Source organism: Neophocaena asiaeorientalis, unplaced genomic scaffold, assembly GCF_003031525.2.
Source record: "Neophocaena asiaeorientalis asiaeorientalis breed wild unplaced genomic scaffold, Neophocaena_asiaeorientalis_V1.1 scaffold309, whole genome shotgun sequence".
NCBI classification, from domain to species: domain Eukaryota; kingdom Metazoa; phylum Chordata; class Mammalia; order Artiodactyla; family Phocoenidae; genus Neophocaena; species Neophocaena asiaeorientalis.
Genome location: NW_020173199.1, coordinates 645,310 through 669,383, shown reverse-complemented (window position 1 = coordinate 669,383; position 24,074 = coordinate 645,310). Strand labels below are relative to the sequence as shown.

At 36.1% G+C, this 24,074-nt stretch overlaps 1 protein-coding gene across 1 annotated transcript in view; it reads left to right on the top strand.

Annotated features, from left to right (window-relative positions):
• Positions 1 to 24,074, top strand: part of LOC112399504 (bifunctional heparan sulfate N-deacetylase/N-sulfotransferase 3) — a 136,081-nt gene that overhangs the window by 17,446 nt on the left and 94,561 nt on the right. The window lies entirely within an intron of this gene.

Genomic DNA, 24,074 nt, shown 5'->3' with positions numbered 1-24,074 from the left:
TCTTTTCCATCTTACCATATGAAGGACTGGTTGCTGAGGACATGAATTTTTTGCTCTAAGGAAGAACATTAACTGAAAGAGTTTAATTGAAAAAAAAAGAAATATGACCCCTTTGGAAAACCAAACAGGAACCCAGGCTCATGAATAAATTTATCTTCCTAGAACCTATCTTTCTCTATTGCACAAGGAAGAGATTTGAAATGAAAAGATAATGAGGTTTTGGACTAAAGCAAACTTGTGCTCAAATCTCAGATCCATGCAAGTCTTGAGACCTGAACAAGTTACTCAACCTGTCTGAACCCCAGTTTCCTCATCGTTAAAGTAGGGATGATGATAATACCTACCTAATAAAGTTTGAAGAAGTTTAAAGGAGACTGTGCTTTGCATACTCACATGTTGATTTCCTTTTCTCTCCTACAAATTATACTGCCTTATCTTCTAAAAACTAATTCAACTTGGCAGCCCTTAAACACAGTATCGCTTAACTGAGAATGGCCTCTGATAAAGGTTTGGAACTTGTTTCAGTCAGTTAGATTTAAATCTCACTATGGTGAGATTGCATGTGAGTTTTATTTCATTCTTAATTCTACAGTGAATAAGCATTTCTTTAACTTTTTAAACTATAAAGAAAATAATTTGGCATATTCAAGTACTCAACATCTTAAACAGATATTACCTTTTTGCTGTATCTGATTTAAATCTTTTTGTTGTTACTGTGGAAGAAATAAAATATTTCAGATACAGGGAAAAGCACCCCCTCCCAATTTCCTTCCCCTTCTTCCTCATTTCCCCCAGAGGTAACCACTATCCTGAAGTTGGTGTGTATCATTCCCAAACAAGCTTTTATATTTTCTACTATGTATGTATATATATATAAACAACATATTATTTTCTCTTTTTAGATTTTATATGAATGGTATCATCGTCTATTAATCATTCTGCAGTTTCTTCACTCAATACTATATTTTTGAGATTTATTCATGGTTATAATTAAAATCTAATTCATTAATATGAAAAAAAATTATACTACCTTAAATATATTTTTTAAAAACCTTACGGAAGGTTTTTTGCGCTTATGCATTCATTATTCTCCATATTCATCACAATTACGTACATATAAAATGCAGTTTTTTTTAAATGATGCATGCAAGTAGTATATTATGTGTTATCTGTAGATATAAAAGTACATTGAATTATAAAAATATGCTGTTTAGTTTTACATAAATAAATTTACTTATTTCTAAATCAAATATATATATATATATATATATATGACAAGATCTTTCATATATAACAGGTGAGACTTGTTACGTGTGTAGTAATTTGTGCTTTTTTTTCCCTTTTGTTTTATTCTTTTCCATTATAGGCTACCACAAGACACTGAGTGTAGCTCCCTGTGCTACACAGCAGACCCCTGCTGCTTACCCACCCCATATATAGCACTGTGTATATGCCAATCCCAAACTCCCAATCCATCTATCCCCCTATTCCCTTTGGTAACCACAAGCCTGCCCTCCACATCTGTGAGTCCATTTCTGCTTTGTAAATAAGTGCATATAAGTTATTTACAAATATATGTATTTACAAAATATATAAGTTTATATATTTTGTAAATGTATATATTTATAAAATATATGTTTATATATTTTGTAAATGTATATATCACATCTTCTTTATCCATTCATCTGTTGATGGATATTAGGTTGCTTCCATGTATTGGCTATTGTAAACAGTGCTGCTATATTTGGGTGCATGTAATATCTTTTCAAATCATAGTTTTGTCTGAATATATGCCCAGTAGTGGGATTGCAGGATCATATGGTAGCTCTGTTTTTAGTTTTTTAAGGAACCTCCATACTGTTTACCATAGCAGCTGCAGCAACTTACATTCCCACCAAGAGTGTAGGCGGGTTCCATTCTCTCCACACCCTCTCCAGCATTTATTATCTGTAGACTTTTTGATGATGGCCATTCTGACCGGTATGAGATGACACCTCATTGTAGTTTTGATTTGTATTTCTCTAATAATTAGCGATATTGAGCATATTTTCATGTGCCTATTGGCCATCTGTATGTCTTCTTTGGAAAAATGTCTATTCAGATCCTCTGGGTTTTTCTTGTTGTTGTTTGTTTTGCGGTACATGGGCCTCTCACTGTTGTGGCATCTCCTGTTGTGGATCACAGGCTCTGGATGCGCAGGCTCAGCGGCCATGGCTCATGGGCCCAGCTGCTCCGTGGGATCTTCCCGGACTGGGGCATGAACCCATGTCCCCTGCATCGGCAGGTGGACTCTCAACCACTGCGCCACCAGGGAAGCCCAGATCCTCTGTTTTTTAATTGGATTGTTTTGAGTGGTTTTTTTGTTTGTTATAGTGTTGTATGTGTTCTTTATATATTTTGGGTATGCACCCCTTATCAGGTATATAATTTGCAAATATTTTCTTCCATTCAGTAGGTTACCTTTTCATTTTGTTGATGGTTTCCTTTGCTGTGCAGAAGGCTTTTAGTTTGATGTAGTCCCACTTGCTTACTTTTGCTTTTGTTGCCTTTGCATTTGGAATCAAATCCAAAAACATCATCAGCAAGACCAATGTCAAGGAGCTTACCGCCTGTTTTCTTCTAGGAACTTTATGGTTTCAGGTCTTACATGCACTTTCCTTAACCACTTTGAGTTAATTTTTGTGAATGATGTAAAATATTAGTCTAATTTCATTCCTTTGCATGTCAATGTTCATTTTCCAAAACCACTTATTGAAGACACTTTCCTTTCCCCATTGTATATTTTTAGCTCCTTTGTTGTAAATTAATTCACCATATATGGGTGGGTTTATTTCTGGGCTTTCCATTCTGTTCCATTTATCTATGTGTCTGTGCTTATGGAATACCATACTGTTTTGATTACTATAGCTTTGTAATATAGTTTGAAATAAGGGAGCATGACACCACCAACTTTGTTCTTTATCAAGATTGCTTTGGCTATTTAGAGTCTTTTGTGGTTCCATACAAATTTTAGAGTTGTTTACTCTCTTTGAAAAATTCCATTGGAATTTTGATAGGAATTGCACTGAATCTTTAGTTTGCTTTGGGTGGTGTGGACATGTAAACAATTTTAATTTTTCCAATCCATGAGCACAGACTAATTTTCCATTTATTTGTGTCTTCTTCAATTTCTTTCATTAATATCTTGTAGTTTTCAATGTACAGGTCTTTTATCTCCCTGGTTAAATTTATTACTAGGATTTTATTCTTTTGATGCAATTGCAAAGGGAATTGTTTCCTTTATTTCTCTTTCTGATAGTTCATTATTAGTGTATAGAAATACAATAGATTTTTGTGTGTCAATTTTATGTCCTGCAACTTTACTGAATTCATTTATTCTAACAGTTTTTTGATGGAGTCATTAAGGTTGTCTATATATAATATGTCACTGGCAAAGAGTAACAGTTTTACTTCTTCCTTTCCAATTTAGATGACTTTTTTTATTTTTTCCTCACCTAATTGTTCTGGCTGGGACTTTCAATCCTATGTTGAATAAAAGTGGTGGGACTGGACATCCTTGTCTTGCTCCTGATATTAGAGGAAAGGCTTCCAGCTTCTCACCATTGAGTATATCCACTTTGTTGAGAGTTTTTATCATAAATGGATGTTGAATTTTGTCAACATTTTTCTGCATCTATTGAGATAATCACATGACTTTTAGCCTTTATTTTCTTAATGTGGTGTATCACATTGACTGATTTGTGAATGTTGAACCGTCCTTGCATCCCTGGTAAAAATCCCACTTGATCATGGTATATGATTCTTTTAATGTACTGTTGTACATTCTTTGGTTTGCTAATATTTTTGTTGGGGATTTTTGCATGTATGTTCATCAGAGATATTGGCCTGTAATTTTATTTTTTGGTGGTGTCCTTGTCTGGTTTTTGTATCAGGGTAATGCTGGCCTCATAAAATAAGTTTTGAAAGCATTCCCTCTTCTGCAGCTTTTTGAAGAGTTCGAGAAGGAAAGGTATTAAATCTTCTTTGAATGTTTGGTATAATTCACCAGTGAAACCATCTGATCCTGGACTTTTGTTTGTTGGGATGTTTTGATTACTGATTCAGTCTTCTTACTAGCAATCAGTCATTTCAAATTTTCTATTTCTTCATGATTCAGTCTTGGAAGATTGTATGTTTCTAGAAATTTTTTCATTTCTTCTAGGTTGTCCAATTTGTTGGCATATAATTGTTCATAGTAGTCTCTTATGATCCTTTGTATTTATTGGTATCAGTTGTAACTTCTCCTCTTTCATTTCTGATTTTATTTATTTGAGCCTTCTCTCTTTTTTTCTTAGTGAGTCTCACTAAATGTTTGTCAATTTTGTTTCTTTTCAAAGAACCAGCTCTTAGCTTCATTGATCTTTTCTACTGTCTTTTTAGTCTCTACTTGTTTACAATCTGACTTTAGTTATTTCCTTCTACTAACTTTGTACTTCAGTTGTTCTTCTTTTTCTAGTTTTTTTAGGTGTAAAGTTAGTTTGTTTATTTGAGATTTTTCTAGTTTCTTGAGGTAGGCCTGTATTGCTATGACATTCCTTCTTAGAACTGTTCTTGCTGCATTCCAGAGATTTTGGTGTGTTGTATTTGTCTCAAGGCATTTTTTCATTTCTTCTTTGATTTCTTCATTAACACATTGGTTGTTCAGTAACATGTTGTTTAATCTCCATATATTTGTGATTTTTCCAGTTTTCTTTCTGTAATTGATTTTTAGTTTCATAGTATTGTGGTTGGAAAAGATGCTTTATATGATTTCAGTCTTCTTAAATTTATTTAGACTTGTTTAGTGGCTGAGCATATGATCTATACTGCAGAATGTTCCATGTGTACTTGAGAAGATAAAATGTGTATTCTGTTGCTTTTGGATAGAATGTTTCATATATATCTATTAGGTCAATCTGATGTTCAAGGGGTGTCCCCTGTGTGGCCTGCACTTGCCTATTGGCTTTAGCAAGGCAGCAGGAGAGGACAGGGCTGGGGCATGCCTGCCAGTTTTATCAAGGCAATGGGAAAACACAGGGCTGGGACATAACCAGCCAGTTTTAGCAAGAGCAGCAGAGCTCAGGGGCGGGACATGCTTGCTGGCTTTAGTGGGGCAGCCTAGAGAGCTGTGACTACATGCCCGCCAGAGCTAGCAAGGAAGAAAGCGAGTGAACAAATGACACCTGCCAGTGCCCAGGGAGAGTCCCTCCAGGCCCCTGCCCCTCCAACAGATGCTTTAAGATTAGCAAATGAATCTCTTTCACATGTGATCTAGCTGCTTTTGTGCTGGGTCCTGGGGCCAGTAAGTCTGTGCATGAGCACTTTAAGAGCAGAATCTCAGTTCCCTACAGCTCTGTGGGGTTCTAGGACATAAACCTTGTTGGCTTTAAAAGCCAGATGTTTGGGGAGCTTGTCTTTCCAGTGCAGATCCCAGGGGTTGGGGTGCCTGACATGTGGCACAAACCTCTGGCTCCTCAAGGAGAAGTGCCATTTTTGTGAGCTCCCTCCCACCTGTAGGTTGCTGCACTGGATGGGAGGGGGGCACGTTTGGTGAGACTGCATCTCTCTTTCTCCTACCCATCTCAGTGTGGCTCTTTTATCCTTTGTTGCGGAGGAACAGTTCAGCTAGTTTTCAGGTCTTTTTCAGAGGGAATTATTCCGTATGTAGCTGTAGACTTGGTGTGTCTGTGGGAGGAGGTGAGTTCAGGATCTTACTATGCTGCCATCTTGAACCACCTCCTCAGCACCTTGCACTTGTCTGGCTTGCAGAAAATTGCAGCTGGGGTTAAGAGCTACATCTGTGCTGGCCAGTAATTTGTTGCTTTTTTTGTTTTGTTTTGGTTTGGTTTGGTTGGTTTTTTTCACTTGAAGTATAGTTGATGTACAATATCATGTAAGTTATAGGTGTACAACAGAGTGGTTCACAATTTTTTAAGGTTCTACTCCATTTATAGTTATCATAAAATATTGGCTATATTCCCCATGTTATACAGTATGTCCTTGTAGCTTATTTTGTACATTATAGTTTGTACCTCTTAATCCCCTACTGCTATATTGCCCCTCCCCCTTCCCTCTCCCCACTGGTAACAACTAGTTTGTTCTCTATATCTGTGAGTCTGCTTCTCTTTTGTTTTAGTCACTAGTTTGTTGTACTTTTTAGATTCCACTTATAAGTGATAATGTATGGTATTTGTCTTTCCCTGTCTGACTTATTTCACTTAGTATAATATCCTCCAAGTCCATCCATGTTGCTGCAAATGGCAAATTTTCATTCTTTTTATGGTTGAGTAGTATTCCATTGTATATATGTACCATGCCTTCTTTATCCATTCATCTGTTGATGTACACTTAGGTTGTTGCCATATCTTGGCAATTGTAAATAATGCTGCTATGAACATTGGGGTGCATGTATCTTTTCAAATTGGTGGGGTTTTTTTTCTTCAGATATATACCTAGGAGTGGAATTGCTGGGTCATATGGTAGCTCTATTTTTAGTTTTTTGAGAAACCTCCATAATGTTTTCCACAGTGGCTGCACCAATTTACATTCCCATCAACAGTGTACCAGGGTTCCACATGCTTGCAACATTCATTATTTATGTTCCTTTTAATGAACTAGCCATTCTGACAGGTGTGAGGTGGTATCTCATTGTGCTTTTGATTTGCATTTACCTGATGATTAGCGATGTTGAGCATCTTTTCATGTGCCTGTTGACCATCTGCATTTCCTCTTTGGAAAAATGTTTATTCAGGTCTTCTGCCCATTTTTAAATTAGGTTGTTTGTTTCTTTAAAACAGACTTAGCAAGATCCACAGTCAAGGACTGTTATGGTCTCGTTATTGCCTGCCCCCCAGAGGATGAACTCTGTTAATGAAGTACAATTAAAGTGAAAAAAATGCCTCTTTGCTATATCCCCATTAAGCTTTACTTACTGTTGCCTGTTAACAATTTATTAACTATGAATTATAATTCATAGTAAATTAACCCTTCTTTCTCCGCTCAATTTGCCAGAAAAAATAGTTGCGTAAAGTTATAAACCAGCCTACTGGCTTCATGAGAATATAGATATGAAACTATTTCCTGCAGCTTTGAACATCAGAAGAATTTAACAGCTCTTGTGAATCTAGTACTGGCACTCATTTTCAAGCCAGGAGCAAACATATAAATCGTGTGCAGCACAGTGTACCTGTCTTTAGAAAGCTGTTTACAGTCACGTATATTTATTAGTTTTCCATAGTTTCAGGCAATATGTTTTCTTTGCCCTTTCCTGTTTTTCTGTATGCACACACACACACATTTCTATCCCAAAGCCCCTCTGGTTCATCGTGAAACATGGCCTTCAGGAATGATTATTTTTCCCACGTACATCCTTGTTTAGTTGCTTTAGATAGCACCTTAAATAAACTGGATCTTTTCCTGTCCTTGCATGTTTACAATTTTCCCTTCTCCACTTGTTAAGAACTAGGAAGGTCAGAGATTTCATCCTGTTTGCAAGCCAGCAAGTCAGCCTGCCACAGTCTCAGGGATGCTATTAGAAGGTACAAGATTTCTGAGTCAGAGAGAAAGTATATTATCACTCACAGCAATAGTAACAGCCAGAGTATCACATTTGAGCTGGTTCTCCAAGTCCCACTTCCTACAGGGTGATGTGAAAAGGTCTAGTTGATTCACACCTGCACATGCAGTGGGTTGCATTACAGGAGAGGAACCCTAATGTTGAGGGACCCGAATCTTTTATAATGGGTGGTATCCTGCGTGACCTTTGCATGGCAGGGGCAGGGGAGGTAGATAAGATCTTGTTTATACTGGAAAGTAAGCAACTTGCCCTTTGCTCTGAAGGAAGATACTATCTCTGTTTTACAAAGCTGTCTGTTCTATAAACATCCTTGAAAAGACAGCTCCAAGCAAGGGCAGTCAATGCCTCTGCTCACAAGACATGCAGGCATGCAAGAATACCATGGAGAATTGTCTTCCAACACCACGAAGCTTTTCTTCATGGACTTGTGTTACATTTTATTAATGTTTTCAATACATGCTTTTAAAGTTAAGGTGGATTTAGTGCTATGAACATATAATCCCCAAATCACATAAGTCCTCTTGCGAAGGAATACCCCATATTCTTTTTTTAAACTAAATTAAAATTCAGTTTTTTTTGTTTTTTCTGCGGTATGCGGGCCTCTCACTATTGTGGCCTCTCCCGTTGAGGAGCACAGGCTCCGGACGCACAGACTCAGCGACCATGGCTCACAGGCCCAGCTGCTCCGTGGCATGTGGGATCTTCCCGGACCGGGGCACGAACCCGTGTCCCCTGCATCGGCAGGCAGACTCAACCACTGCGCCACCAGAGAAGCCCTAAAATTCAGTTTTTAATTTCTGCTTAATTTACTTAACCTCTGTGTGCCTCAGTTTCCTTATGTGTGTAATGAATTAATAGTATCTACTTGTTGAATAGATTGAGATAATCCAATAACAATGAGTTGCTGAATAGGTTACATGAGATTGTCCATCCTTAGCACAGAGCCTAGTAAACATTAAGTGCCCATTGCTCAATAAATGTTAGCTTTAATTAGAACTGGCTATAAATGCAGTTTGATGAGAGGTACTTAAAACACCTCCTTCACTACACCAACACCATTGGACCCACTTCCAAATGTATCTTGGGGGTGCTGCTTTGCCTTTTGTTGTTGTTGAAGCATTTATCAGGAATAGGGAGAGAAAAAAGGAACTAGCATTTTTGAAGACCTGTTATGTGGTTTAGGTTATTTGTTTTTATTTGTTTTGCGGGGATTTTGGGGGGTTTTTTTTTAATTGAAGTATAATTGATTTACAGTGTTGTGTTTCAGGTGTGCAGCAAAGTGATTCAGTTTTATATATATATATATTCTTTTATATGTATATTATTTTTCAGATTCTTTTCACTTATAGGTTATTACAGAATATTGAGTATAGTTCCCTGTGCTATACAGTAGGTCTTTGTTGGTTAACTATTTTATAAGTATATAGTAGTGTGTATGTGTTATTCCCAAACTCCTAATTTATCCCTCCCCAAGGTTGATTATTTGATCTAGTGCTTCCATGAATTGTTTCAATCATTCTTCATTGCATTCTCATAAAGGAGGTATGATTTTACAAAAAAGTAGACTGCGACTCAGACTTATCAAGGTCATACCGCTTGTAAATGGAAGAGCAGGGGTAAAACCCTGTATGACTAGTCTGACTCTGCCTTTTTAAGTTTTAACTATTCGATCTTACTTCCCCCAACTCTCTCCCTATCTTTAGGAACAATAATATATGCAACCTGCTAGGTTTGAGCTGGACTTGTGGCCTAAATGCCACTTTTTGTACCATGGCCTACTGCCAGATTCATAGGCTCAATCAACATGTTTTTCTCAGTCATTTTGAATATATGATTCCTGGTTTTGGTCATTTTCAAATCTCTCTCAGAAATCTTAATGACAGTGTGACATCTTTGAGAAATGCAAGCATGACAATTTCTGTAGTATGTTGGCTTTTTTAAGAGCCATTACATTAAACAGAAATTATAAAAGTAAATTATGATAAGCCTGCAATAATAACAAAACCCTCATTCAGGTAAATCATACAAACTCACTTTTAACTTTAGAAGATAGACTCCTAATGCTACACTAAAACAAACAAAGGTCAACTGCCTTTTTAACAGTTCCATAGGAATATTTTTCTTAGCAACCCTGCACGGAAAATCGATTATACATTCTTTAAAGCAACTCATATAAAAATTAGGCTGTGGAAAATAATGATTGCTTCTTAACACTGGAATAAAGTTTGCTATAGATTTGCTGCAGAATTAAGATTCTGTATTTTCTGAAATCTTTATTGACAGTAGTGGACCATATCCAAAGTCTTCTGCAATAATACTTTGAGCTCTCTCAGAAATTCACCACTTCAAGAAAACTCCAAAATAAAATTTTTAAAAAGTCTGTTAGAGGGGCTTCCCTGGTGGTGCAGTGGTTGAGAGTCTGCCTGCCAATGCTGGGGACATGGGTTCGTGCCCTGGTCCGGGAGGATCCCACATGCTGCGGAGCGGCTGGGCGCGTGAGCCAGGGCCGCTGAGCCTGCGCGTCTGGAGCCTGTGCTCCGCAACGGGCGAGGCCACAACAGTTAGAGGTCCTCGTACAGCAAAAAAAAAGTCTGTTAGAAAAGTTTAGACAACAGTCCAGAACTACCGAAGAAATTTAGAATTCATATATAATCTTAAACAGATATGAAGGTGGGAAAAGTACTAATAGAAACTGTTCTGGTGCTATAATTGAAAGTAGTTATATAGTCCCTGAAAATAATAAATGGATGTTATAATATAGGGAAAGCCAGTGAACCAGCATAACACACAGAGTGATAAGTAAGTGAAAAAAGCATTGCAGCCTTTTGTTGGTAACGTTGTTTAATCCAGGATCCTACTCCCACTCACATTGATCGCTCTTGGTTCCTGTCAACAACTTCGTACATGCGCCACCCTTGTTGTTTTCTGCTCTGCCCCCCTATAAATTTTTTAGAGGAAAAAACAACAGATATATAACATGGCCTTGTGAGAAAACCAGAACATAAAGCCATGAAATGAAGAATTTCACTCTGTCAACCTGTTCAGCTTTCCCTAGGAGTTCAGTTACTGTATTGGCTTTTATCTGTTCCACTGAGCATTTACTGAGAACATCGGCTATTATGGACTACCACCTAGATACTTGGCCATACTGTTACTTCGCATTTATCTGAAATCCTTTCAGGGATTTCAACAGAGACTTTTATTCTGTTCCATAGCGCTACCACCTGTAGGAAAGTTTGATTTTACTTGAATGAGATAGTGAGTAGTCACTTATTTTCTCAGGAACGTACTCTTCCTCTGCTGTGGCTATTTCTAAAAATTTCTGTGACTTTCTCGTGACTTTTTCATACCCATAACTCCTCTGTCCCTTTCATACAATGTACTTAATATTTCAATTTGAGCCTCTTGGAATCAAGTCTCATTCCAAGAGCTTGTTTAAAATCTGAGCTATTTTTAATTTATGAGTAGTTGAGGGAATTTCTCTTTTCACTGAGTTATGAAGTAAAGACTGAGATTCAAACAATGTAGTAAAATCTTTTCAAAGTTCTCCTTTGATTCATTGACGTGATCCAGATCCTCATGTGTGCATCTCCCTAGAAACTCTCATTTTAGGAGATTTTTTTCAGTACCCCTAACATCTTAAAACTTAGTCATTCAGACACCACCCACCCGCCCTCTGACACCTTCTTCCTGATTGAAAGAGGCATTTATGTATATGAGTCACCTCCTGCCAGCTTCACAGGAATTACATAAAAGCAATCTGCCTACCAGCTTGGCCTGAGGACAGAAAATCACATTTCATGTCAATGTGAAAGACAATCTTCCTTGTGGAAAATCACAATAGAGGACTTTTAAGACCTTGACTCTCAGGATATCAAGCCTTAATCTATACTCTATACTATAAATGAGTGAACTTATAAATGCTGTACTTTCATCAGTTTGGTCTAAGCTTCTTCCATTTTAAATGCTTTTTTTGTGATAGATAAGTGAAAGGCTAATTCATACGCAAGAAAGATTACATAAATATATACACATACACACACAGAAAGGGAGGGAGAGAATATAGATCAATAAATAAACATACAAACAAAACACACTATGTTTCCTCAGCAATACAAAAATATTAGTGTGGGAAGATTTAAAAGACGTGGTTTGTGACAAGAAAGTCTGTTTCATAGTCTTAAAAAAATTGAAAGACTTTTCTGCATAAGATATTATACTTGGAAAGCATATTAGTCAAGATATTTTTCATTTTCTTGTTTCTAGACAAGACAGCTTATACCATATGGAAATATGGGTTTAAATCCCCTATTCTGCCTCTTATTCGCTGTGTGGGTTTAGCAAGTCACTTCACATATCTGAGCCTTACTTTCCTTAAATTTAAAGTGGCAATAATAGTGCTTACCCTGACTCTCTTAAGTTGTTTTAAAGGTCGGGTGAGATGATAAGTGAAAGCTTTTTGAGAATTATAAGCAATAATACAAATGTAAAGTTATATTATCTTTATCTCAGACTCAGAATTGCAGCATTCTAGTATCTTCAGTCATTATTCTCTTGGTGGCACAAAATACACAGTGCCAGTTCAGTCTTTCTCTCTTTTGTATCCTTTGTAGTTTTTGGCATTTCTCAGGGGTGGCGATGGGACCCTGAGTTGGCTGCAGTTGTGAGGATCAGTAGAAAGGCTGGGAAAGTCATAATAACCCTTTCTAGCTGATACAGGATCCTGGGAGGTCCCATGTATTCCATATTCTCTTCCTTTCTTTCTTACCAGCCCACCCCTACCCCGCATTCACAAATTCATGGAACCTCAAAGAAAGTGCCATTGAGGCTATCCAGACACCCTACCGTAATATCTCAGAGTATGCATTTCTCTCAGCCATGAGTAGCCCTAATCAATTCCATACTATCCTAGGAATTCAGTGTGTGACACCAATCAGAAACTGTTTTGTTTGCTGAAGAGTAAGCAGAATTATTTTCTCCTGCAGAAATGGTTACTCCTTTGCTATAAAAATATGTATTGATACACAGAGCAGTATTTATATTAGACAAAAAAATTAAACAATCTAAATGTACAACAGTAGTATAAAACAGTTGAATAAATTATAGTATATCCATTTGATGTAATATTCAGCATCCATTAAAAATTTTCGTTTTGGATGGTTAATGTGACAGAAGAAAGCTCATGATATACTGTTAAATGGAAAAGGCAAAATTCAAAACTCTGTATTTTTAATCATAATTGATACAGTTCTAATTTTTACTTTATGGCTCTAATTTCACTTATACATCTATATATCTACATATACATAGGTATACGTAGTTATTGGTAAAAATGGGATGGGATTACATCATAATATTAATTTATCCTGAGAGGTAGGTTTATTAGTGATTTTAATTTTTTTTTAATTAGAAAAAGATGTGATATTTTAAAGATAATCACTGACACGTAGAATTGTGAATTATCCTGCTAAATATATTCAAAGTTTTGGAACACTTAAGTACCATTTTTCAATAATCAGACCATTTCTGACAGTACACATCTATGTTCTTAGGGTTCTTAGATTGGAGGAGACCAGTAAATAATACCTCTGCACGTGGCAGTGATCAATTACCTCCTCCATGGCCAAAGTAGTTTGCATATCAGCGAGTGTTTGCTTGCCCAGAATACATGTGGTTTTCTGAATTTGGTACTGGAATATTGATTTAGATTATTATGATTAGATTTTAGATATTATTACAGCATTTTAGACGTGTTGCACATAAAGGATAAAGCATTTTAGACATGTTGCACATAAAGTATTATTTTATATCATTTTATATAAATGTTCATAGGAATAATAGACTATATCAGTTATAAATAGAATAATGATGAATAAAAACATTCTAGCAATGAAGAGTTTAACAAAAAGGATATGATTTAAGAATATTACTGAGAAGAAAAAAAAAAGAACATTACTGAGTATTCAAGCTTCCTGCACAAAAGCATATTTTGAAAAGACAGAAATAATGAGTGAATATGTAACATTGTTCTCATAGACACTCTCAAAATCTGGTTCATAAAAGCAATGTAAAAAATAAGAAATATTACTCCTTAACTTTAAAAATTATTATCTAGAAATAAACTTCCCTCTTCACTATACATAGTCATAATATTAGTAGCTGCCATCTGTTTCAATATATCTTTTATGTGTTTTAATGTTTATTTCCAGAACATTGAATAAATATGTAAAATGCCAAGTCAAGCCTGCAAAATCAGAGTTAATTCAATAATTTGAGTCAATGTATTGTAGTTGATTTAGACGTTAGTTAACAGGTACTGAATTTGCTTCCGAGGTCTAATCATAGGATAGATTTGTTTGGGTTTTTTCCCTATTAAATATAGTAAATGTAAATTTAAAAAAAACAATCTAGAATCACAAAGTAAAGTTCAAGTGTAGTTTGGGGATTTTATTTTCAGGGAGATAAAAAGAAAAAATTTCTAACTTTAAGAATAAAGCAGTGAACACACAAGAAATGATTTTAAGATGGATTTTTGAATACATATTTTCACCATTGAAAGGAGGAAAATAAGAGAATGAAATGAAGTAAGATGGATGAAGAAGAAAGATAAGATCTAAGGGGAAGGAAAGATAGGAAGAGCCAACTAGAATATTCAGCTGAGTAGAAGAAATAAGCAAGAAGAAGGGGAGAAAGAAGGGTAGGAGGATACTGAAGGTAAATAAAATGAGGGGAAAAAACCTTCAAAAAATAAATGAGATCTCAAGATGATGGAGTACGAAGACCCTGAACTCACCTCCTTTCATGGGCACACCAAAATTACAACTACTTACAGAGCAACTATCAATAGAACAACCTGAAGAGTAGCAGAAAAGATCTTCCACAACTGAAGATATAAAGAAGGAGCTACAACAAGATGGGTAGGAAGGGCAGAGATGCTATCTAGTCAAGACCCACACCCCCTGGTTGATGACCCACAAACAGGAGTTCCTCCCCTCCCCAAGGAGTGAGAGGTCTGAGCCCCATATCAAGCTCCCCAGCCCAGGGGTTCTGCACTATGAAGACAAGCCCTTAGAAAGTCAGACTTTGAAAACCAGCAGAGCTTACATTCAGGAGAGCCAAAGTTCTATAGGATAATGAGACTCTGTGTTTAAAGGACATGCACAAAGGGCACCCACAAAATCTCACACAGTCCAAGTCCCAGTGTTGAGGCAGTAATTTGAGAAGTGCGTGGGTCAGAACCACTGGCTGATATTGGAGAGCCTCCCAGAGAGGCAAAAGGCAGCTGAGACTCCCCATGAGACTCTGGCAACAGCCGTCTTTGAGATGTCATTGTACAGTGCTGACACGGGCACTGGCAAGCGCCATTTTGGAATCCACCTTCTAGCCCATTATCATGGGAGACTTGCCCTGCCCACCCGCAGGCCCTTGGCAACCAACTGGGCCAGGAACCAGCTCCACCTACCAGCATAGCCACGATAGTCAGCCCTGATACAACAGAAGGGCACACATACAGCCCACATAGGAGACACCTCTGTAACATCTATCTTAGGTGGCCAGCAGGGAGCTTTCTGCTGGTCCCCATAAGATGTCTCCTACATAAGGCTACTTCTCCGAGATTGGAAGACATAACACCACTATCTAATACATAGAAAAAAAAAACAACAGAGAATTATACAAAATGAGGAGATGAAGGAATATGTTCCATATGATGGAACAAGACAAAATCCCAGGTAAAAACATTGACCAAAATGGAGATAAGCAATATACCCAATAAAGAGCTCAAGGTAATGATCATAAAGATGCTCACTGATCTCAGGAGAAGAATGGATGCACACAGTGAAAACTACAACAAAGAATTAGAAAATATAAGAAAGAACCCATCAGAGCTGAAGAATACAATAAATGAGATGAAAAATATACTAGAAGAAATCAACAGTAGATTAGACGATACAGAAGAACAGATCAGCAATCTGAAAGACAGAGTAGTGGAAATCACCCAAGCTGAACAGAAAATAGAAAAAAATTGTTTTGATAAGAATGGCTTAAGAGACTTCTGGGACAACATCAAGCATATTAACATTCACATTATAGGGTCCCAGAAGAAGAAGAGATGAGAAGACAGCAGAAAACTTTTTTTAAGAAAAAATAGCTGGAGACTTCCCTGGTGGTCCAGTGGTTAAGAATCCACCTTCCAATGCAGGGGACACGGGTTCGATCCCTGGTTGGGGAACTAAGATCCCACATGCCATGCGGCAACTAAGCCTGTGCACTCTAGAGTCCGCACACCACAACTAGAGAGCCTGCATGCCGCAACTACTGAGCCCATGCGCTCTGGAGCCCACGCGCCACAACTAGAGAGGAGCCTGCACACCACAACCAGAGAGAAGCCCGCGTGCTGCAACAAAGAGCCTGTGCACTGCAATGAAAGATCCCACATGCCTCAGTGAAGATCCCACAACTAAGACCCGATGCAGCCAAATAAATAAATATTAAAGAAAAAAAGAAGAAAGGAAAAATAGCTGAAAACTTCCCTAACCCTGGGAAGGAAATAGACATCCAGTTTCAAGAAGCACAGAAAGTCCCCAAGAAGATGAAGTCAAAGATATCCACACCAATACACATTTTAACTAAAATTAAAGAGAGAATCTTAAAATCAGCATGAGAAAAAACAACTAGTTATGTACAAGGAAACTGCCCTAAGACCATGAGCTGACTTTTCAGCAGATGCTTTGCAGGCTAGAAGAGAGTGGCATGATAATTCAAAGTGCCTAAAGGAAAAAACCTACAACCAAGAATATTCTACCCATTAAGGTTAAAGTTCACAGTTGAAGGAGACAAAGTGTTTTACAGATGAGCAAATGCTGAAAGAGTTCATCACTGCTAAACTGGCCTTACAAGAAATGTTAAAGGCACTTTACTGTGCAGAAAAGAAAAAGCCACAACTAGAAATAAGAAAAGTATGAAAGGAAAAATCTGATTGATAAAAGCAAACATATAGCAAAGGTAGTGAATTAATCACATGTAAACTAGTAGGAAGGTTAAAAGACAAAAGTAGTAAAATGATCTATATCTACAATAAGTAATTAAAGGATACATAAAATAAAAAGATGTAAAATATGACATCAAAAACAAAATCTGGGGGGGTTAAAATATAAGGCTGTTAGAAGGTATTTGAGCTTAAGAGATCATCAGCTTAAAATAAGCATATATAAATGTTGTTATATATAAACCTCATAGTAACCACAAACCAAAAACCTATAAGAGATACATAAAAAATAAGGAGAAAGGAATCCAAACATAATACTAACAATAGTCGTCAAATCATAAGGGAAGAGGGCAAGAGAAGAAGAAAAGAACAAAGAACTACAAAAAAATAGAAAACAATAAAAAATGGCAATAAATACATACCTATCAATAATTGCTTTAAATGTAAAGGGACTAAATGCTCCAATCAAAAGATATAGAGTTGAATGGATTAAAAAAACAAGACACAAATATATATGCCTACAAGAGACTCATTTCAGATTTAAAACACAGACTGTCAGTGAGGGAATGAAAAAAGATATTCCATGCAAATGGAAACAAAAAGAAAGCTGGGATTGCAATACTTATATTAGACAAAATAGAGTTTAGAACAAAAACTGTAACAAGAGACAAAGAAGGGCTTACATAATGATAAAGGGATCAATCCAACAAAAAGCTATAACACTTTTAAGTATATATGCAAACACCTGTAAGTATATAGAAGCACCTAAATACATAAAGCAAATATTAACAGACATAAAGGAAGAAATTGACAGTAGCACAATAATAGTAGGGGACAATGGACAGATCATCCAGACAGAAAATCACTAAGGAAACACTGGCCTTAAATGATACATTAGATAAAATGGACTTAATAGATGTATATATAGAACATTCCATCCAAAAGCAGAATACACATTCTTTTCAAGAGCACATGGAACTTTCTGTAGAATAGAAATAGATCTACATGCTAGGCCACAAAAAAAGTCTCAGTAAATTTAAGAAAATTGAAATCGTAGCAAGCATTCTGACCACAATACTGAGACTAGAAATCAACTAAAAGAAAAAAACCACAAAAAATTAAAATGTGAATGCTAAACAATATGCTACTAAACAACAAATGGGTCATTGAAGAAATCAAAGAGGAAATTTAAAAATACTTGAAATAAATGAAAATGGAATCACAGCATTCCAAAATCTATGGGAAGCAGCAGAACAGTTCTAACAGGGAAGTTTATAGAGATATAGGCTTACCCCAGGAACAAGAAAATCTCAAATAAACAATCTAACCTTACACCTAAAGGAACTAGGAAGAGAAGAACAAACAAAACCCAACATTGGTAAAAGGAAGGAAATAATAAAGATCTGAGTAGACATAAATGAAATAGAGACTAAAAAAACAACAGAAAAAAATCAATGAAACTAATAGCTGGTTTTTGGAAAAGATAAACAAAATTGATGAACCTTAGCTACACTCATCAAGAATAAAAGAGAGAGGGCCCAAATAAATAAAATCAGAAATAAAAGAGGAGAAGGTACAACTGGCATCACAGAAATACAAAGGATCCTAAGAGATTACTAGGAACAGCTATATGCCAACAAATTGGGCAAACTATTAGAAATGGATATATTCCTAGAAATGTATAATCTCACAGATTGAATCAGGAAGAAATAGAAAATCTGAACAGAATAGTAATGAAATTGAATCAGTAATCCAAAAAATTCCAACAAAAAAGTTTCCAGGACCAGACGGCTTCACAGGTGAATTCTACCAAACATTTAAAGAAGAGTTAACATCTCTTTCGAACTATTCCAAAAAACTGAAGAGAACACTTCTAAATTCATTCTATGAGGCCAGCATCAACCTGATACCAAAACCTAACAAAGACACCACAAAAAAAGGAATATTACAGGGCAGTATCACTGATGAACATAGATGCAAAAATCTTCAAAAAGTATTAGCAAACAAAATTCAGCAATACATTAAAAAGATCATACACCATGATCAAGCAGGATTTTTTTTTTTTTTTTTTTTTGTGGTACGTGGGCCTCTCACTGTTGTGGCCTCTCCCGTTGCGGAGCACAGGCTCCGGACGCGCAGGCTCAGCAGTCATGGCTCACGGGCCTAGCCGCTCCGCGGCATGTGGGATCTTCCCGGACCGTGGCACGAACCCGTGTCCCCTGCATCAGCAGGCAGACTCTCAACCACTGCGCCACCAGGGAAGCCCAATCAAGCGGGATTTTTACCAGGGATGGAAGGATGGTTCAAAATCCACAAATCAATCAATGTTATACACCACATTAACAAAATAAAGGATAAAAATCACATAATCATCTCACTAGATGCAGAAAAAACTTCTGACAAAATTCAACATCCATTTATGATAAAAACTCTCAACAAAGTGGTTTTAGAGGGAATGTACCTCAACATAATCAAGGCCGTATATGACAAACCCACGGCCAACATCAGAACCAACCGTGAAGAGTTAAAAGCTTTTCCTCTAAGATCAGGAACAAGACAAAGATATGACCCTCTCACAACATAGTATCAGAAGTCTGAGCCACAGCAATTAGACAAAAAAAAAGGAATCCAAATTGGAAAGGAAGAAGCAAAACTGTCACTGTTTGATACTTTATATAGAAAACCCTAAAGGCTCCACCAAAACTATTATAACTAATAAATTAATTCAAAAAAGTTTCAGGATACAAAATCAGTGCAAAAATCAGTTGCATTTCTAGACACTAATAATGAACTATCAGAGAAATTAAGAAAAGGATTCCCTTTACAATTGCATCAAAAAGAATAAAATACCTAGGAATAAATCTAACCAAGAAAGCAAAAGTCTTGTACTCCAAAGACTAAGATATTGATGAAAGAAATTAAAGATTACACAAACAAATGGAAAGATATACTGTGCTCATGGATTGGAAGAATTAATATTGTTAAAATCTCCAGAGTACCCAAGGCAATCTACAGATTCAGTGCAAATCCTATCAAAAAACCAATGACATTTTTCACAGAACTAGAACAAATAACTCTAAAATTTGCGTGGAATTACAAAAGACCCCAAATAACCAAAACAATTTTGAGAAAGAACAGAGCTGAAGGTATCATGCTCCCTGATTTCATGCAGTCCTACAAAGCTACAGTAATCAAAATATTATGGTACTGGCACAAAAACAGACACATAGAACAATGGAACAGAATAAAGAACACAGAAATAAACCACACTTAGATGGTCAATTAATCTATGACAAAGGAGACAAGAATATAAAATGGGGAATAGACAGCCTTTAATAAATGGTGCTTGGAAAAAAAAAAATAAAATAAATGGTGCTTGGAAAACTATATGCAAAAGGATCAAACTGGAGCACTTTCTCATACCATATACAGAAATAAACTCAATATGGATTAAAGACTTAAATGTAAGACCTGAAACCATAAAACTTCTAGAAAAAAACATAGGCAGTACTTTCTTTGACACCAGTCTTAACAATATTTTTTGGATGTATCTCCTCAGGCAAGGAAAACAAACATAAAAAGAAACAAGTAGTACTATATCAAACCAAAAGCTTTTTGAAGAAAACCATCAACAAAATGAAAAGGCAGACTACTGAATGGTAGAAGATATTTGTAAATAACATATCCAATAAGGGTTTGATATCCAAAATATATTAAAAAATTCAAGAAACTCAATACCATACCAAAAAAAACCCCAATCCATTTAAAAATGGGAAGAGGATCTGAATAGACATTATTCCAAAGAAGACATACAGATGGCCAACAGACACATGAAAAGATGTCTGTCAGAATAGCTACCATCAAAATGACAAGAAATAACAAGTGCTAGAGAGGATATGGAGAAAAGGGAACCCTTATATACTATTGGTGGGATTGTAAATTGGTGCAGCCACTATGGAAAACAGTATGAAGCTTCCTCAAAAACTTAAAAATAGAACTACCATATCATCCAGCAATTTCACTTCTGAGTATTTACCCAAAGAAAACAAAAACACTAATTCAAAAACATATGTGCAAAAAACCACCCTCAGAATGGGAGAACATATTTGCAAATGAAGCAACTGACAAAGGATTAATCTCCAAAATATACAAGCAGCTCATGCAGCTCAATATCAAAAAAACAAACAACCCAATCCAAAAACGGGCAGAAGACCTAAATAGACATTTCTCCAAAGAAGATATACAGATTGCCAACAAACACATGAAAGGATGGTCAACATCACTAACCATTAGAGAAATGCAAATCAAAACTACAATGAGGTATCACCTCACACTGGTCAGAATGGCCATCATCAAAAAATTTACAAACAATAAATGCTGGAGAGGGTGTGGAGAAAAGGGAACCCTCTTGCACTGTTGGTGGGAATGTTCTCCACTATGGAGAACAGTTAAAAAAAACTAAAAAACTAAAAATAGAACTACCATACAACCCAGCAGTTCCACTACTGGGCATATACCCTGAGAAAACCATAATTCAAAAAGTGTCATGTACCACAATATTCATTGAAGCTCTATTTACAATAGCCAGGACGTGGAAGCAACCTAAGTGTCCATTGACAGATGAATGGATAAAGAAGATGTGGCACGTATATACAATGGAATGTTACTCAGCCATAAAAAGAAACAAAATTGAGTTATTTGTAGTGAGGTGGATGGACCTAGAGTCTGTCATACAGAGTGAAGTAAGTCAGAAAGAGAAAAACAAGTACCATATGCTAACACATATATATGGAATCTAAGAAAACAAAATGGTTCTGAAGAACCTAGGGGCAGGACAAGAATAAAGACGCAGATGTAGAGAATGGACTTGAGGACATGGGGAGAGGGAAGGGTAAGCTGGGACGAAGTGAGAGAGTGGCATTGATATTTATACACTACCAAGTGTAAAATAGAGGAGATCAGCTCAGTGCTTTGTGACCACCTAGAGAGGTGGGATAGGGAGGGTGGGAGGGATACGCAAGAGGGAGGGGATATGGGGATATATGTATATGTATAGCTGATTCACTTTGTTATACAGCAGAAACTAACACAACACTGTAAAGTAATTATACTCCAATAAAGATGTTAAAATAAATAAATAAAATAATTTTAAAAAATATGTGCACCCCTATGTTCATTGTAGTATTATTTATAATAGCCAAGATATGGAAGCAACCTAAGGTCCATTGATGGATGAATGGATAAAGAAGAGTGGTATGTATATACAGTAGAATATTAGCCGTAAAAAAGAGTGAAATCTTGCCATGGAACAGCATGGATGGATCTAGAGAGTATTATGCTAAGTGAAGTAAATAGACAGAGAAAGATAAATTCCATATGATCTCACTTATACATAGAGTCTAAAAAACAAAACAAACAAACAAAACAAAATGTAAACAGACTCGTAGATACTAAGAACAAATGGGTGGTTGCCAAAGGGTAGGGGTGTGGGGGAAATGAGTGAAATACGTGAGGGAGATTAAGAAGTACAAACTTCTGATTATAAAATAAATAAGTCATGGGGATGTAATTTTTGCATAAGGAATATGGTCAGTAATACTGTAACAACTTTGTGTGGGGACAGATGGTTGCTAGACTTCAGGTGTTGATCATTTCATAGTATAAACGTCAAATCACTATTTTATACTCCTGAAGCTAACATAATATTGTATGCCAACTATATTTCAATTAAAAAAATAAGTAGATGAGATATATATAATATACAGATATAGATATATAGATAATTATAGATATAGTTATCAGTAATATATAATTATATACATATATTAATATATAATATATTGCTGATAATATTTTTTTAATCTTTATTGGAGTATAGTTGCTTTACAATGTTGTGTTAGCTTCTACTGCACAGCAAAATGAATCAGCCATACATATACATATATCCTCTCCCTTTTGGATTTCCCTCCCAGTTAGGACACCACAGTGCATTAAGTAGAGTTCCATGTGCTATACAGTAGGTTCTCATCAGCTGTCTATTTTATACATAGTATCAATAGTGTATATGTGTCAATCCCAATCTCCCAGTTCCTCCCACCCTACCCCTTTCCCCCATGGTATCCATATATGTGTTCTCTACGTCTGTGTCTCTATTTCTGCTTGGCAAATAAGGTCATCTATACCATTTTTCTAGATTCCACGTATATGCGTTAATATACAATATTTGTTTTTCTCTTTCTGACTTACTTCACTCTGTATGACACTCTAGGTCCATCCATGTCTCTACAAATTACCCAGTTTTGTTCCTTTTTATGGCTGCGTAGTATTCCATTGTATATATGTACCACATCTTCTTCATCCATTTTATGCCACTTTTAAAAAAATTTATCAAGAACTCCCACATATATTATCTCTTTAATATTCCTCATCATAATTCTATGAGTTAGATAATTGTCTCGACTTTAATAAATGAAGGGAAAAGTTCAGAGAGATGATATGTATTATCTATCACTAACAATAACAACCATATTAAGAGTAGTAATAGTAGCAGCATCAATAATAAAGGGGTGGCAACTAATAATTGTTGAACACATACAATCATGAGAGGGTCTCTGAATAATATGTATATCTGTTTATACCCAAAAAAACATTGAGACTGTGAACATGATGGGGCAGAGCTTCCAGATATCAGCTACACTATTAAGAAAAGATTTTGCTGTGGATCCAGCAGTACTACGGAAGGGTGGGGAAAGATTTGGTGTGGTAGAGTAAAAAGAGTACCTAATATGGAATCAGGTGATCTATATCCTTAACCTTGGATCTACCACTAATTTTATCTTTGAAAATGGGCAAGTCATTTCTCCTTAGTTTCTTCATGTATAAAAGAAATGTTGACTAAGATCCTTTACAGATCTACCATTTAGTGTTACTTTTTGCCTCACTGAGGTGGGCACTCAACTACCAGAGTCTGGGGGAGGGGGAGAGAGGAATACAAGAATGTGAACTTAAATAAGAATGAGAAAGAAAAGGAGGACAAGGAGAAGAAAAGAAGTCCATTAAATACTCATAGCATGAAAAATACTTTATAGGATATAACAATTAAAACTCTGATTCAAAATAGCTTTACCTGTCATTAGTAGGGGGTTTTATCTGTTTTTCAATAGAAGGGTAAATTACAGATTTACTTTACCATGATATCCATTTTTGAAGAATAACCACTATCTTTGGTGAATCTAAGACTTAAAGATTGAAAAGTCTTGTATTTTGAAGACCAAAGATATATCTGAAAAACAACAATCTGTTTCTTTCAATATATGTTCTTGCATAGTTTCACTTAAACAGAATGTCTTTCTTTTGACAACTGGTGAACTACGTCCCTGAGGGGTAAAGGGAGATGTATTTTACGTACTAGATACTACTTCCTTTGATACATGAAGAATAAACTTTTCATTTAACTTCCTTTTTCTAGCTGACATTTTTTGCTGATTTATTGCA